This window comes from Cibotium barometz, chromosome 52 (assembly GCF_041138505.1).
Source record: "Cibotium barometz isolate CiBa-2024 chromosome 52, ASM4113850v1, whole genome shotgun sequence".
NCBI lineage: Eukaryota > Viridiplantae > Streptophyta > Polypodiopsida > Cyatheales > Cibotiaceae > Cibotium > Cibotium barometz.
Genome location: NC_141097.1, coordinates 25,304,854 through 25,318,490, shown reverse-complemented (window position 1 = coordinate 25,318,490; position 13,637 = coordinate 25,304,854). Strand labels below are relative to the sequence as shown.

General features: G+C 53.4%; 1 protein-coding gene across 1 annotated transcript in view; it reads right to left on the bottom strand.

Moving 5' to 3' along the window:
• The window catches only part of LOC147608989 (Galactose oxidase/kelch repeat superfamily protein), an 85,690-nt gene that overhangs the window by 41,134 nt on the left and 30,919 nt on the right, over positions 1–13,637 (bottom strand). The window lies entirely within an intron of this gene.

Here is a 13,637-nt window from a genome sequence, read left to right as displayed (position 1 = left end):
AAAACTTGCACTTGTAGTGAAGTTACCTCTGAATGCCACCCAAGTGCACGGGCGTTTGATAGAGCTAGAGCAGGTCATGACGCTCTCACAACTCATATGCAACAAACCCTCCATTCCGCACCACATCATTCTAGCAGAGTTTGTAGTCCACCACGTCCACATGGATGCCTTGTTTCAACCTTGCATACAGAGGGCATGCAAGTTGGAACCACGACACATGGTAGATGACGACATAGCGTTTAAGGACCGAGGTTGTGTGTAACTCATCTACATGAGAAAAAGACACACACCAACTCATGACGGCCTAGAGGAGGCAAGAAGAATAGAGCTAGTGTACACTCCATGCATTAGCTTTCAGGCTCTACGCCTACAACAGACCACGACACGCATTGCCACAGGCAGTTTTGAGCCTGACAGCCAAATGCTTAGTTGTCGACACCCTCCGGCAACAATATGTAAAACACATCAAAGACCCAAAGCTTTGCAGTAGAGGTCACCGTCCTTGCCACACCACAATCAAACACAAAATCCTCCTCGGAGATAAAGAACTATTCTTGATCTTACGGCAATCCATGAGTTATGGATCCTCATCATGTCTGTCATTGGCAAGGACTTGAGACGGCTTTGCAACCCTATCAAGCTTTGACATATGGTGCCTTTATTGTCTATTGGTGTCCTCTTGGCATCTTCAGCGTTTCCATCTTTTTTTCATTCGCACTATGCATTGTTTAGGTTATAAGGGATGCCCTATGCATCTCCCACCACAATACTTGCACATATGTATCATCATCGGTTTCATGGACCATTTTGGCTAGAGCTACCGGGGCCACGTCCTCAACACCAGCTCCAGGGAAAGATTGATGAGATCTTGGCCCGTCGTTTTACAGAGCTCGACAGGAGGCCATCCCCAACTGGATGTAGTAGATTTGGGAGCTTTCCTAGCCCCATCCTCGATATATGACCTCCTACACCTACCCACTTCCACAGGATGGGGATAGTTTTAGTGGCATGATTGTACACATTATAGCATACTAGAGATAGCCTTGCATTGAGCCTAGATATAGATCTAGATATATCATATAGCTCCGTCCTCCCACTTGACAGATCTATTTCCAATTTTACTTTTATATTCACGAATCATTGTAACTTTTTTTTCTTATCCATGGCATTCAGAGGACATGGATACATTTTTTACATCTGTTTTCTCTCATAGGCCAATTTGGCCTCTAGTAGACGTTAATACAATCTCTCTCTCTCTCTCTCTCTCTCTCTCTCTCTCATGGCGTGAAGCTGCGCACCCCCCCCCTTCCTCTGTTCGCGCTGCGCACTGGTGGCCCTTGTTGCGCACCTGCTGCTTTTTGCCGCGCTGCGCGCTGGTGACCTTGTGCACCTACTGCCTTATGCGTTGCACCCCTGCTGTGCACGCACGCTGTGCGTGCTAGTGACCCTGCACACCTGTTGCCTTACGCGCTGCACCCCTTTAGTGCTGCTGACTGTGCTCAGCCTTTCTGCCTCCCTGACGCACTGCACCCTTCAGCACTGCTGACTGTGCTAAGCCTTTCCACCTTTTGTAGACCCATTGGGTCATTTGTAGACGTTAATAAAATCTCTCTCTCTCTCACATGGCGTGAAGCTGCGCAGGCCCCCCCTCTGTTTGCGCTGAGCGTTGGTGGCCCTTGTTGTGCACCTGCTGCTTTTTGCCGCGCTGCGCCCCTGCTGTGCACGCACGAGCTGCATGCTGGCGACCCTGCACACCTACTGCCCTATGCGTTGCACCCCTGTTGTGCACGCACGCTGTGCGCGCTGGTGACCCTGCACACCCACTGCCTTACGCGTTGCGCCCCTTGACTGTGCTGAGCCTTTCCGCCTCCCTGACACACTGCGCCCCTTCAGCGCTGCTGACTGTGCTGAGCCTTTCCGCCTCCCTGACGCGCTGCGCCTCTTCAGCGCTGCTGACTGTGCTGAGCCCCCCCCCCCCCCCCCCCCCCCTTTCTGTTCGCGCTGCGTGCTGGTGGCCCTTGTTGCACACCTGCTCCTTTTTGCTGCGTTGTGCCCCTGCTGTGCACGCACGCGCTGCACGCTGGTGACGCTGCGCACCTGCTGCCCTATGCGCTGCACCCCTGCTGTGTGCGCTGGTGACCCTGCACACCTGCTGCCTGACATGCTGCGCCCCTTCAGCGCTGCTGACTGTGCTGAGCCCCCCCCCCCCCCCCCCCCCTTTCTCTATTCACGTTGCGCGCTGGTGGCCCTTGTTGCACACCTACTGCTTTTTGCCGTGCTGCGCCCCTGTTGTGCACGCACCGCTGCACGCTGGTGACCCTGCACACCTGCTGCCCTATGCACTGCATCCCTGCTGTGCACGTTGATGACCCTGCACACCTGCTGCCTTATGCGCTGCGCCCCTTCAGCACTGCTGACTGTGCTGAGCCTTTCCGTTTCCCTTCAGCGCTGCGCCCCGTCAGCACTGCCGACTGTGCTGAGCCCTTCGCCCCGTCCTGTTTCAACCCACCCTCGCTCAAGCCCCCCCCCCCCCCCCCCCCCCCCGGTAGCAACAAGGGGGAAATAGCCACAATGAATCTACAGGAGTTGGAGGCACACATCAAGACAGTGGAGGACAACACCAAGAAGTTGGGTGTTATGGCTCACCCTAACCCTCCTTGAAACACATCCAAAAAGAGATTACCTGGTGAACCACAACTGTCGTGAGGATCTTTCCAATGGCCGAGCTCGTAACCCTTGAGGTCTCCAAGCTCCACAACTCCTTGAGAAGCAATTCCACCGTGTCTCCCGCGAACGTTGTCACACCGCCGCGTTGCACTACGGGTCCTCGTCCCTCCTCTCACCTCACTTCACTCACACACACTCACTAGCATGTATTAAGGAGAGAGATTAGCAAGAGCAAGACTCAATTGCACAATGGGCCATCTTCGACAGATTCTCAATATCGTCCGGAAGGAGGAGGATGCATGGTATCTTTGGGTGCGGCTACAGCTTAGCAATGACAGAGTCATCCACATTGCTGTGTGTTATTTTGCACGACGCCACTCCCCTTAACGCCACACAGCATGGCCAGTCACCGTACTTACCATTATATGGGGATATTATGGAGTTCTCACAACTGGGGGAAGTCCTCCTGCTCGGGGATTTCAATGCCAGGACAAGAAGTCAGCAGGTCCCACTACTCGATCTGGACGACCCTATCAAACTACAGGAGCTAGACATCACTGACACAAGGCTATAGATATCATCACAGGACCGTGAGGAGGTCACGGTGTATGGGAGATTTTTCTTAGCTGGGAGCTGCACATGGTCTCGTTATCTATAACGGGATGTCTCGATGGCCCTCCTCCGACGCCCTCACCTCCTTCCCTCACTCAGGAGGTACTAGCACCATGGACTACCTTATGGGATCTCCAACTTTGGCACACCTTCTCCCTGACTTTTCCATCCTGCCACCCCCCTTTGAAGCTGACCATGCCTACCTCTCTTTCACTCTTACCTGCACACCACCCGTCCCTCCGCCACCACCCCCCATCTCACATTACACTCACGTCCTTTTTGATCACAAGCTTGACCTTGTTTACTCCAACCACATCTACCGCCAACTCCAGGATGTAGAACCTATTGTCCCCCGCTCACCACCATACTCCATGCATCCGCCACCACTTCTTTCATCTGCACACGGTGGTCTACCGCCAAGCCACCTTGCGGTTCCATGCCCCATAACTGTTGGTATGATGACCAATATCGGGCCACACGCTCTTGTCTTAAGCATGAGGTACAGATTGGGTAAATCACAAAGTAACAAGCGCAATGGATTTCTCACCGGCTCACCCAACACAAGAAACGGGAGTTCTACGCTCGGAAAGAGGATGAGTTATACCGACTTTGCTTAGGGCTGAACTGCAAAGAGGCCCGGAGGAAACTCCGAGAACATTGCCCTCCCACACCTATCACGTGCGCGGACACATGGCACTCCTATGCACGCTCCCTCTATTATATCTCCCATCAGCCACCCCTACCCCCACCATCAGATCCCCGTCCCACCACCTCCACCTTCTTCACAAAGGGCATGGTCCTCAAGGCCATTCGTAGACCACGCAATGGCCGAGCCCAGGATCACGAGGGACTCACTGCCGAGTACATCTCCCATGCTGATGATACCCTGGCGCCCCTACTAGCCTACATGTTCAATAGAGCCCTTTGTGAAGGATTTCCACCCTCTTGGTCCACCAACACCATTACCCCCATCCTCAAAGCCGGAGATCCACTTGATCCTAATAATTACAAGACAATCATGATTGGCCACACATTGGCCAAACTCTATGGATCAGTGCTAGAGGCGGAGCTCAGTTCATTTGTAGAGAGCCAAGGATGCAGAGCCTCAGGGCAGGCTAGCTTTCGGAGGAGTACTCTGCTCTTGACCACATCTTCACCCTCTGTGCCATCATTGAGGAGGGTAGAGCACGCCATCATAGGATTTACTGTTGCTTTGTGGATTTCCGCAAAGCTTTTGATACTGTACCCCGAGCCCGCCTCCTACACCGTCTACAAGAGATAGGAGTCCCATCTGACATGGTTTGGAACATCATCGCCCTCTATGAGTCCGTCACCGGACGAGTGAGAGCTCCAAGAGGTACATCACAGGAGATTTCCAGCACTATTGGGGTGAAACAGGGCTGCCCTCTATCACCCACTCTTTTCGGCCTCTACATTGATGAGATCTTGAGCTTCATTGACGGATTAGGCGAGGCTGGTCCCACACTGGCAGGCATATTGATCCCCATACTACTTTATGCAGGTGACATTGTCCTCCTCTCAGACTCAACGGAGGGGCTTCAGAGACAGTTGGATGCCTTACATGACTTTTGCACTCAATAGGACCTCTCTGTTAATCTTGTTAAAACCAAGGTAATGGTCTTCAATACCTCTCACCCCTTCACATCCAGATTGAGCTTCACATATAGAGGGGATCTTGTCGAGATTGTCTCATCCTATGTCTACCTTGGCATCACCTTCAGTGGCCCACGCTTCACCATGCTTCCTGCAGCACATGCCAGAGTGACATGGGGATATGCAGCCTTGAACTTACTTGAGCGGCAGTGCTTCCATGCACGTTTCCAGGAGCCCATGACAAAGGGCTAGCTTTTTGACACCCTCATCACACCAGCCTTGATGTATGGAGCAGCCTTCTGGGGCCTAGATTTATCTAATGAGGATTGGCAGCGAGTTGAGAGGCCCCAGGTCATGATGTTCTCCCGTATGATCCGCAACAAACCATCAGTCCCACACCAAATTATCCAGGCAGAGTTTGCTGCAACCCTGATGGTAGTGGATGCACTCTTCCAAATAGTCACATACCTCCATCGCATCAGTCACATGGATCCCCACAGGTACCCGAGGCTTGTCTTGGAGTCCTCAAGACAGCTAGCACTTGAGGGCCAATCTGGAGTATGGTATGCACTAGTTTCCACTTGGTTCTCAGTATATGGGCTCCGCATGGACCGCCTACCCCCGCTTCAGTACACTTTGGACTCCCCTTTTCTCCGGCTCTCTCACGAGGATGCCAACCGGGTTATCCGATCAGATCTTCTCAGCCTCTACACCCATTTCGCATGGATCACACCTCCGGAGCTCCCCACAAAGATGCACTTCTACAAAGATCACTTCCTCACACTCACTGAGGATGGATTCATCCAGCAGCCGGGCTACTTGAGTGTTCACATGTCCCATGCCATGCGGATTGTGATTGGCCAAATACGGGTTTCACCCCACTGCCTCAGAGTGGAGACAGGTAGAGCTGAGCGCATCTTCAAAGCTGGGAAGTTCATACGGAGGCCTAGAGAGGAGAGGTTCTGCCGATTATGCCACACAAAGGTTGAGACGGCAGAGTATTACATATGCCACTGCCCAGTATACTATGAGATCCGCGGGAGGTTTCACTGTCTATTTCATGAGGGATTTGGTCCACTCTCCAGGATCATTGACTTCCAGGACCAGCATTGCCTAGGCCTCTTCCTGCTTGAGCAGGGACACCTTCTTGAGAGAGCTTCAGCCCCAGCCACCCCGCCCCCTCCCTTGCCAACCAACCATCACTAGTTTCTTCCCGACCCAAGAGGTGGAGGACACCGATATAGTGGATCTTGTGGTCCCTCCACGAGCTGCTCCGAACCTACCTCACTCGAGAGGAGTTACCTCGGACCGAGCCTCCACACTCCAACGCCCCGACGCCCCCGGCTCCCCGGCCATCGGCCACGATCACCTCATTAGCTTTAGATCCAGGACATGCTCCACCGCCATCGAGCTACCTTTCCACGTGACTCATTAGCCCCATGCTTGATATTTTGGAGAGTGGTATACCATCTACTCGAAGCTGATGCTGCTCTCATGTTTCTACGTTCTTAGTATTCCATGATGAGTTTCCATGGTCAGTTTTGTATCACCCCAGTGAGATGGCTATGTTTATGTTTTCTTTCTGTTTTATTTTCCATTCCATGATGAGATATACCTGGACATTATCTGAGTCACTCCGACCTCGGAGACTAACTCGGTCCTTCATTCCCGCTCCAGTGTCATAGAAGAGTCCACGATCCTTCGTACCCTGCAGATACCGCAAGATCCGCAATCTTGCGTCCCAATGAGTCTTTAAAGGTTTCTGCATGAATGAGCTCAACAATCCCACTAGAAAACTCAGGTCCAATCTGGTGTTCAGCAACCAAATCAATGAACCAACAAGCTTCCAATACAAGGAGGCATCAACCTACTCACAAGGATGATTTACTGTCAGTTTGGTATTCGGGTCCATCGGTGAACAAAATGGGCTTGCAGTTCTCCATCCCAAAGGCCTCCAACAACTCATGAACATACCGCTGCTAAGAAACAAAGAACCCCCTTTGGGTCTGCCAAATCTCCAATCCCAAAAAAGAAATGGAGCAAGCCTAAATCCGTCATCTCAAACTCCTTTGACAAAGCAGCCTTCATCACAGCTATGTGCTCCACATGACCGCCAATGAGAATAAGATCATCCACATAAAGGATAATTAAGGTGACCGTACTGCGTTTCCGAAAGAGATACAAGTTCGGATCTGCAACTGATCATTGGAAACCTTTTCTAAGAAAGAAAGAATCAATCTTCTGATTCCAAGCCTTGGGAGCCTCTTTAAGACCATACAAGGCCTTCCGTAACCTGTAAACCATCCCCTTTGATCTTGGAACCTCAAAGCCTGGAGGTTGCTCAACATACACTTCCTCCTGCAAGGATCTATTGACAAACGAAGATTTTACATCCATCTAATATACTGACCACCGCTGAGAAGAGGCAAGGGCAAGAATTGATGGTCATCCTCGCTATCGGTGCAAAGGTGTCATAGTCATTGCTAGGCGATTGAGCATAGCCCTTGGCCACAAGTCTGGCCTTGTGCTTGTCCACCGATCCATCAGACGTATACTTGGTCTTGTAGACCCACTTGACACCAATGAGACTGACCGTTTTGATGGCCTCGGAACCAACTCCCAAGTGTTATTCTTCTCTATGGCTTCAAGTTCCACTTGCATGGCTTTCCTCCAAGTCTCCTGGGAAAGAGCTTCCTTAACAGAAGTGGGCACTTTGTCCCAAACAATATGAGACATCATAGCATAGTTCACCTACAGCTCCTCTGACTGACGAGCGCAAGAACTGGAATGTCCCTACCTATTACTACCATTTGACAAGCCATCCACCATCTGGTCCTGGAAAGCCCGCCGCAACCTATCCACATTCAAGTGGCCATGACGAAACTGCCACAAATCCCCTAGCTGAGTACTTGGTAAGAGAGTGCTGAGAGTCTATAAATCCCATTCTCCACTCCGCCTTTCCACCTGGCATGTTGCTTTGTCCCGGAGAGCAACAAAATGCTCATCAAACTCCACCCGTATGCCAGTCTTGCAAACCTCATGCACTGACAAAAGATGAAAACCAAGAGATGGGACATAAAGAACCTGGGAGGAATGCTTCCCCCCTCCCCCATCGGGAACGATCTCCAACCTTCCCTCACTATGAATCGGGATAGTGGATGCATCACCAATAAGGATGTGACATGTTTGCCTACGAAGATCCTATAACAACTCTCGGGAGGAATCATGCGCCTGGAAGCACCACTATCTAGAATTCGCTCCTGAGTATTCCCAACGGTGATCCCAACCGCCTCCCTGCTCGAAGAAGATGAAACTCCAGTGTCCATAATCTCCAACTGCACAAAAGCTAGAGTCTTTACGGTTACAGCTGAGGAATCTGCACCTTCCTCGGTGCTCCGCTGAGGACATTTCCTCCAATAGTGAACCTTCTTGCCACAATGGTTACAGGTCCACATTGCCTTCAAGGCATCACGATCCGAGTCGGGCTTCTGCTCAAAAGACTTCCCCTGTGAAGACTTCCCTTTGCCCTTGTCATTGTTGTTGTTGTGGCCTTTCAACCACTGGCCAATCAAAGCCTTAGAACCTCTGCCCTGTGGAGGGTTTGTAGACCGCTCTTCCTGATCCAATACCATCGACGCAAGCTCCTCCCATGTGATGGTGCCGAGCCTCCCACTGGTAATCAAAGAAGAACAGAAAGCTGAATACTGAGGGGTAAGGCGAGACAGCAAAGTGATGCATCGTCGAAGACTTTGCAGGATTCATCACTCGCATCTGCACTTCCAAGGAAATCCTCTTCATAGGTGATTCCACCATCTTCCGTATAGTCGGCACTCGCCCCAGTAGAGGGGAGATCCGGGATCTTCTCCAGGCCCGCCTTCTTGCAGATGTGGGCAAGATCCTGGACGTTCAGTTACTGGGCCGTGGACACTACCAGATTGAGTTCGAGACAGCCCAGAGCGTGGCTCAGGTCCTAGCCATGAGTCCCCTTGACATCAGGGGCGCTCGGGCATTCTTCAGACCTTGGCAGCATGGCTTCGACCCAGCAGCGGCCAAGCAGGGTGAGCGCCTATTCCATGTCACAGTTTGCTTCCTTGGACTCCGCCGCGCGAGTACCTTCCGCTCCTTTCTAGGCTAGGAGCATTGGTGGGCTCGGTGCTTGAGACTGGCCCCACCCCACAGCAGCTTTAGTGGTGGCTAGAGCAGCTGGGCTACCTTCGGTTAGAGTTTTGGTTCCTGACATCTCCTCCCTTTCGAAGGTCATTCAGCTACCTAGGATAGGGGGGGGATGGATTGATCAGAGAGTGGAGTTTTCGGGGCTCCCGAACCAGTGTTTTATATGCAGGCAGGTCGGCCACATGGCCAAGGCCTGCCCTCGCAGGAGACCCCGACCTTCACCGCAGCAGCAGCAGGCTCCCGATGGCCCGCCCACAGATGCAACTCGGCAGGCAGACTCCGGGACACCTGCTCAGCCCACAGAGACCTCGGAGTGGTAGCCTGGACAGGGGCGCCGTAGAGGAAGACAGCCACAGCAGCACGCCCAGAGACCGATGCAGCAGCAGCCACAGTCTCAGCATCACTGGGTTCCAGTGAGGAACAGCTTTGCTCCCCTCCAGGAGGAGACCCCAGCGCAGACTGAGGACCAGGAGATGCCAGCACCCCCTCCTTCGCCCCCACCCCCCCCTCCCCCCTCCCTCCCTCCCGCCTCGCTTCCACCTTTGCCTCCTCCCGTTCCCGCTCCAGTTTTGTCAGCGGCTCCTTCTCCACCCCCTTCTCCCCCCCCCTCCTCCCCCTTCGCTCGCCTCAGCTCCCCGGGAGGCCCTGGCAGTTCCCTGGCGCTCACCTGCAGTCCGGCGGGCATTGAGCACCGACCTTGCTCGAGCACCGCAGAGGAGACTTACCATGCCGATTCGGGCTTCACCGATATCCTCTATCCGCAGTCGGCTGAGTAGTCTCGACACTAGACAGCGCTCGGAGGCTTTTGACTACTCCTTCACACGGCTTTTTGGAGCGGAGGGCCCCCATGAGCCAGCACCCATCAGAGTTCATGTAGTGATACCTCCGGCCCAAGGGGAGGAGGCACTTGATTCAGCGGTGGCCTTCTCCTTCCCTCTCTGTGGCCCTAGCGACCGGGAGTGGACTCTGGATCTCGCTCTTAGCATTTTGAAGACTCACACAGTTGAGTTTTCTCACCATGTGAGCGATTTGGAGGTGACAGACGTGATAGGCCGACTTTGGGAGTTGGCTCATTTTTTCTTTGATATTGGGAGTGTGGATGCCTCCAGGATTCGACATTTGGTGGTTCGCATAGTGGCAGACCTAGCACGCGACCCTGGTTATGTATGCATACACAAGGTTGCTCTCTCTGAGCGGGAGGCAGTCGCCATGGGACACAGCCACTGGCGCCTGATCCGAGATTCTTGTAGCACACCGGGTGGGCAGATTCGTAGCCGCTCGGATGGGGACTATTCTCCATCCAAGCCGCTTGCGAAGGCCCGCCGTACGGCTGAGACAGCCTCCACCTCAGCAGGTCATCCATGAGGATCATCTCATGGAATGTACAGGGCCTTGGCGGCGCACACTATGTACGTTATCGTGGTTGCTTGAGGCAGGAGCTTCAGAGATGCCTGGTTGGGGGCAGTATTGATATTCTGATGATGCAGGAGCACCATTTGAGTGAGAGCAGGATCCGGAGATACGGTTCGGTGATGCCTGGTAGATGGGACACATTTTGGTCTGCACGTTTTGGCTCTTTGGGCGGGCAGGGAGGAGTATATATGGTCATTGCGGATGTATGGCGGCAGGCCATTGTGGATCGCGGGGTCATTGTGCCTAGTAGAGCACAGTATGTCATTCTGAGAATGCATGATGAGCTCTTTGGCGTGCTCAATGTCTATGCGCCCAGCCATGCTAGTGCCAGAGCAGAGTTCTGGACCCTTGTTACGGATGCATTGCCAGAGGCCGCACATTGGTGTGTCGGGGGAGACTTCAACATGCTTGAGGACCCGGCCGATAGGGTGGGAGGCAGTCATGTTACAGTGCACAGCACGGAGCTTGCAGCTTGGGAGCGATTTTGCATGACACTGCGGATCACTAATGCATGGCAGCATGAGGCTTTCTCCCGCTCTCAGGACAGTCTTAGTTTTTCTCGGTCGGATCGCCGGCAGGGAGGGACTAATCTATCACGGATTGATCGCTTCTATGTGGGCGACAGGTTCGGGGAGCGTGGGGGCTCCGTTGGCATTCTCGCTGGCACCTCTTTTTCAGACCATGCGCCAATTATTTTGACACTTGAGGAGAGGACACGGGAGACCAGCTTGCAGTTGAGGATCCCAGAGAGGGTACTTACAGATCCTAGTCTTTCTGAGGACATTGAGAGGATATGGCATGATAGCCAGAGCTCTGACCAGGATGCAGCAGGCCAGTGTGCCCAGGGACTCATCGAGCTCAGCTCTTTTTTGCACGCTGTAGCCTTGACACGGCTGGGAGAGACACGAGAGCGGGAGCGTCGTTTGAGACGTAGCCTTGCTTCGCTCCACCGCCTTCAGGAGCAGCAGCGTACATGTGAGTGGGTGGCGTCCCAGCTGAGCCAGGCACGCCAGGAGGTTAGACAGGCAGAGGAGCAGAGACATGAGTTCTACTATCATCGCCAGGCCTCTCAGTGGACGCAGCTTGGTGATAGAGTGACTGGGGAGTTCTTTGAGATTACTGGACCCCGCCATGCTCGAGCAGGAGTACGCCAGCTCAGGAGGCAGGACGGATCGGTAGCCACTGAGCCCGGGGAAATCAGAGCCATTGCCACTGAGTTCTATAGAGACCTGCTTTCAACGAAGCCAGCCACGGAGGCACGGGATGCTTGCAGACAGACTGTGTGGGCGCATGTGCAGAGGAGGGTCACAGATCGTATGCGCACAGTTCTAAGTGAGCCTCTTTCACAGGTTGAGCTTGCTGAGGCTTTGAGGGTCCTTCCGCGCCATAGTTGCCCTGGGGAGGACAGATTGACGCCTGCCTTTTTTATGCGCTATTGGGACCTTTTGGGGCCAGGCCTCCGCAGGGGCTTTCAGTATGTTTTGGACACTGGGGTGATGCCACACAGCTTTTCAGAGGGCTTGATCTCTCTTATCCCCAAGGGGGAGGGAGTGTCAGATGATATTCGGCATTGGAGACCTATTACGATCCTCAATACTATCTACAAGGTCTTAGCAAAGGCCTTGAGTTTGAGGATCCAGCCCTTCCTTGGGGAGTTGATTCATTCTACCCAGACAGGATTCGTCAGGAGCGCAGTATCCTTGACAACATTTTCACCTTCTGGGAGGCGACGGCCCGAGCTAGATTTCTCGGTGAGGATCTGGTCGTGATGCTTCTCGATTTTGAGAAGGCATACGATAGAGTCGATTGGGGTTTCTTAGAGGGCACTATGCTTCGCATGGGCTTTGAGCCAGTTTGGATTCGAGGAGTGGCGGCTCTATATTCCACAGCTCGCAGCCAGGTGCTGATGGCAGGAGGACGGGGGCCGAGTTTTGAGTTGACCAGATCAGTCCGTTAGGGGTGTCCTCTCGCCCCATTTCTTTTTCTCTTCTTTGCTGAGGCTATGAGCATGTATCTGACGGCAGAGAAGGTTGGTTTGAGAGGACTCCAGCTCCCAGTCCGGGGTGAGGACCTGCTCGATGCTGAGTTTGCTGATGACACGGGATTGTTTTTACATGGCCAAGAGGCCAATCTTCAGAGGGCAGAGCAGTTGCTACAGGTTTTTAGTGCAGCTTCGGGAGCATTGATCAATTGGCGCAAGACAGTGGCCTTTTGGATCAGTAGCGCTTCCACTCCGGCATGGAGCCTAGACCCGGGTTTTAGATGGATTCCTCTTGGCACAGCAGTGCGGTATTTGGGATGCCAGATTGGAGTAGATTTGTCACCTGAGCAGCAGATCGCCTCGCTTCTTCTGAGCATTCGGAAGAAGCTTTTGTATTGGAGTATAGCTCGACTATCCTTGGCTGGGAGGGTGGTGGTGACAAATCAGGTGCTTTTAGCGACCATGTGGTACATCACGTCTTGCTGGATCTTCTCGAGCTCTTGCATCAGCCGCGTACAGAGGCTGATCAGGAACTTTCTTTGGTCTGGGCGGGATGGTCAGCAAGCCCGGGCTAAGGTTGCTTGGGCAGTTATTACTCTCCGCTGGCCCAGGGGGGCTTGGGCATTATAGATCCAGTTGATCAGAGTAGAGCCTTATTGGGGAAGCTTATTGTTCTGGGGCTGCTTCCAGGCGCTGAGCCTTGGAAGGAGCTTCTTTTTCAGTGACTGCAGGCTGGCTAGGGCTCCCCCAGCAGGGGGTACTTGGGCACCAGAGATACGATGGATCTTCATAGAGATGAGGAGGACAGGCCTCAGTAGAGGATGGGAGGACAGATTTGCCTTGAGCATCCTGCGAGCTTGGGAGTTGCTGAGACCGGGGCTTTCTCAGAGACCTCCTACTTGTGATGAGGAGCGGGCCAGACATCCGCTCATCTGGAGCCCAGCGGTACGCACAGAGCAGGGTCATATGCTGGGTTCTCAGCCTCCCTCGTCTAGCCTGGGGACCATTGGCGGCAGGCCCAGCATGTAGTTTTGGAGACTGGCACACCTTCTGCAGTCTCCCAGAGGAGATCCAGGTGGAGAGGCTGAGTCACTTCAGAGGGGGGCTGATTATGAGGGATGACATTCAGGAGGCACTCACCGAGGAGTGGTTCACGCCTCTCGAGCCAGCGCCCCCA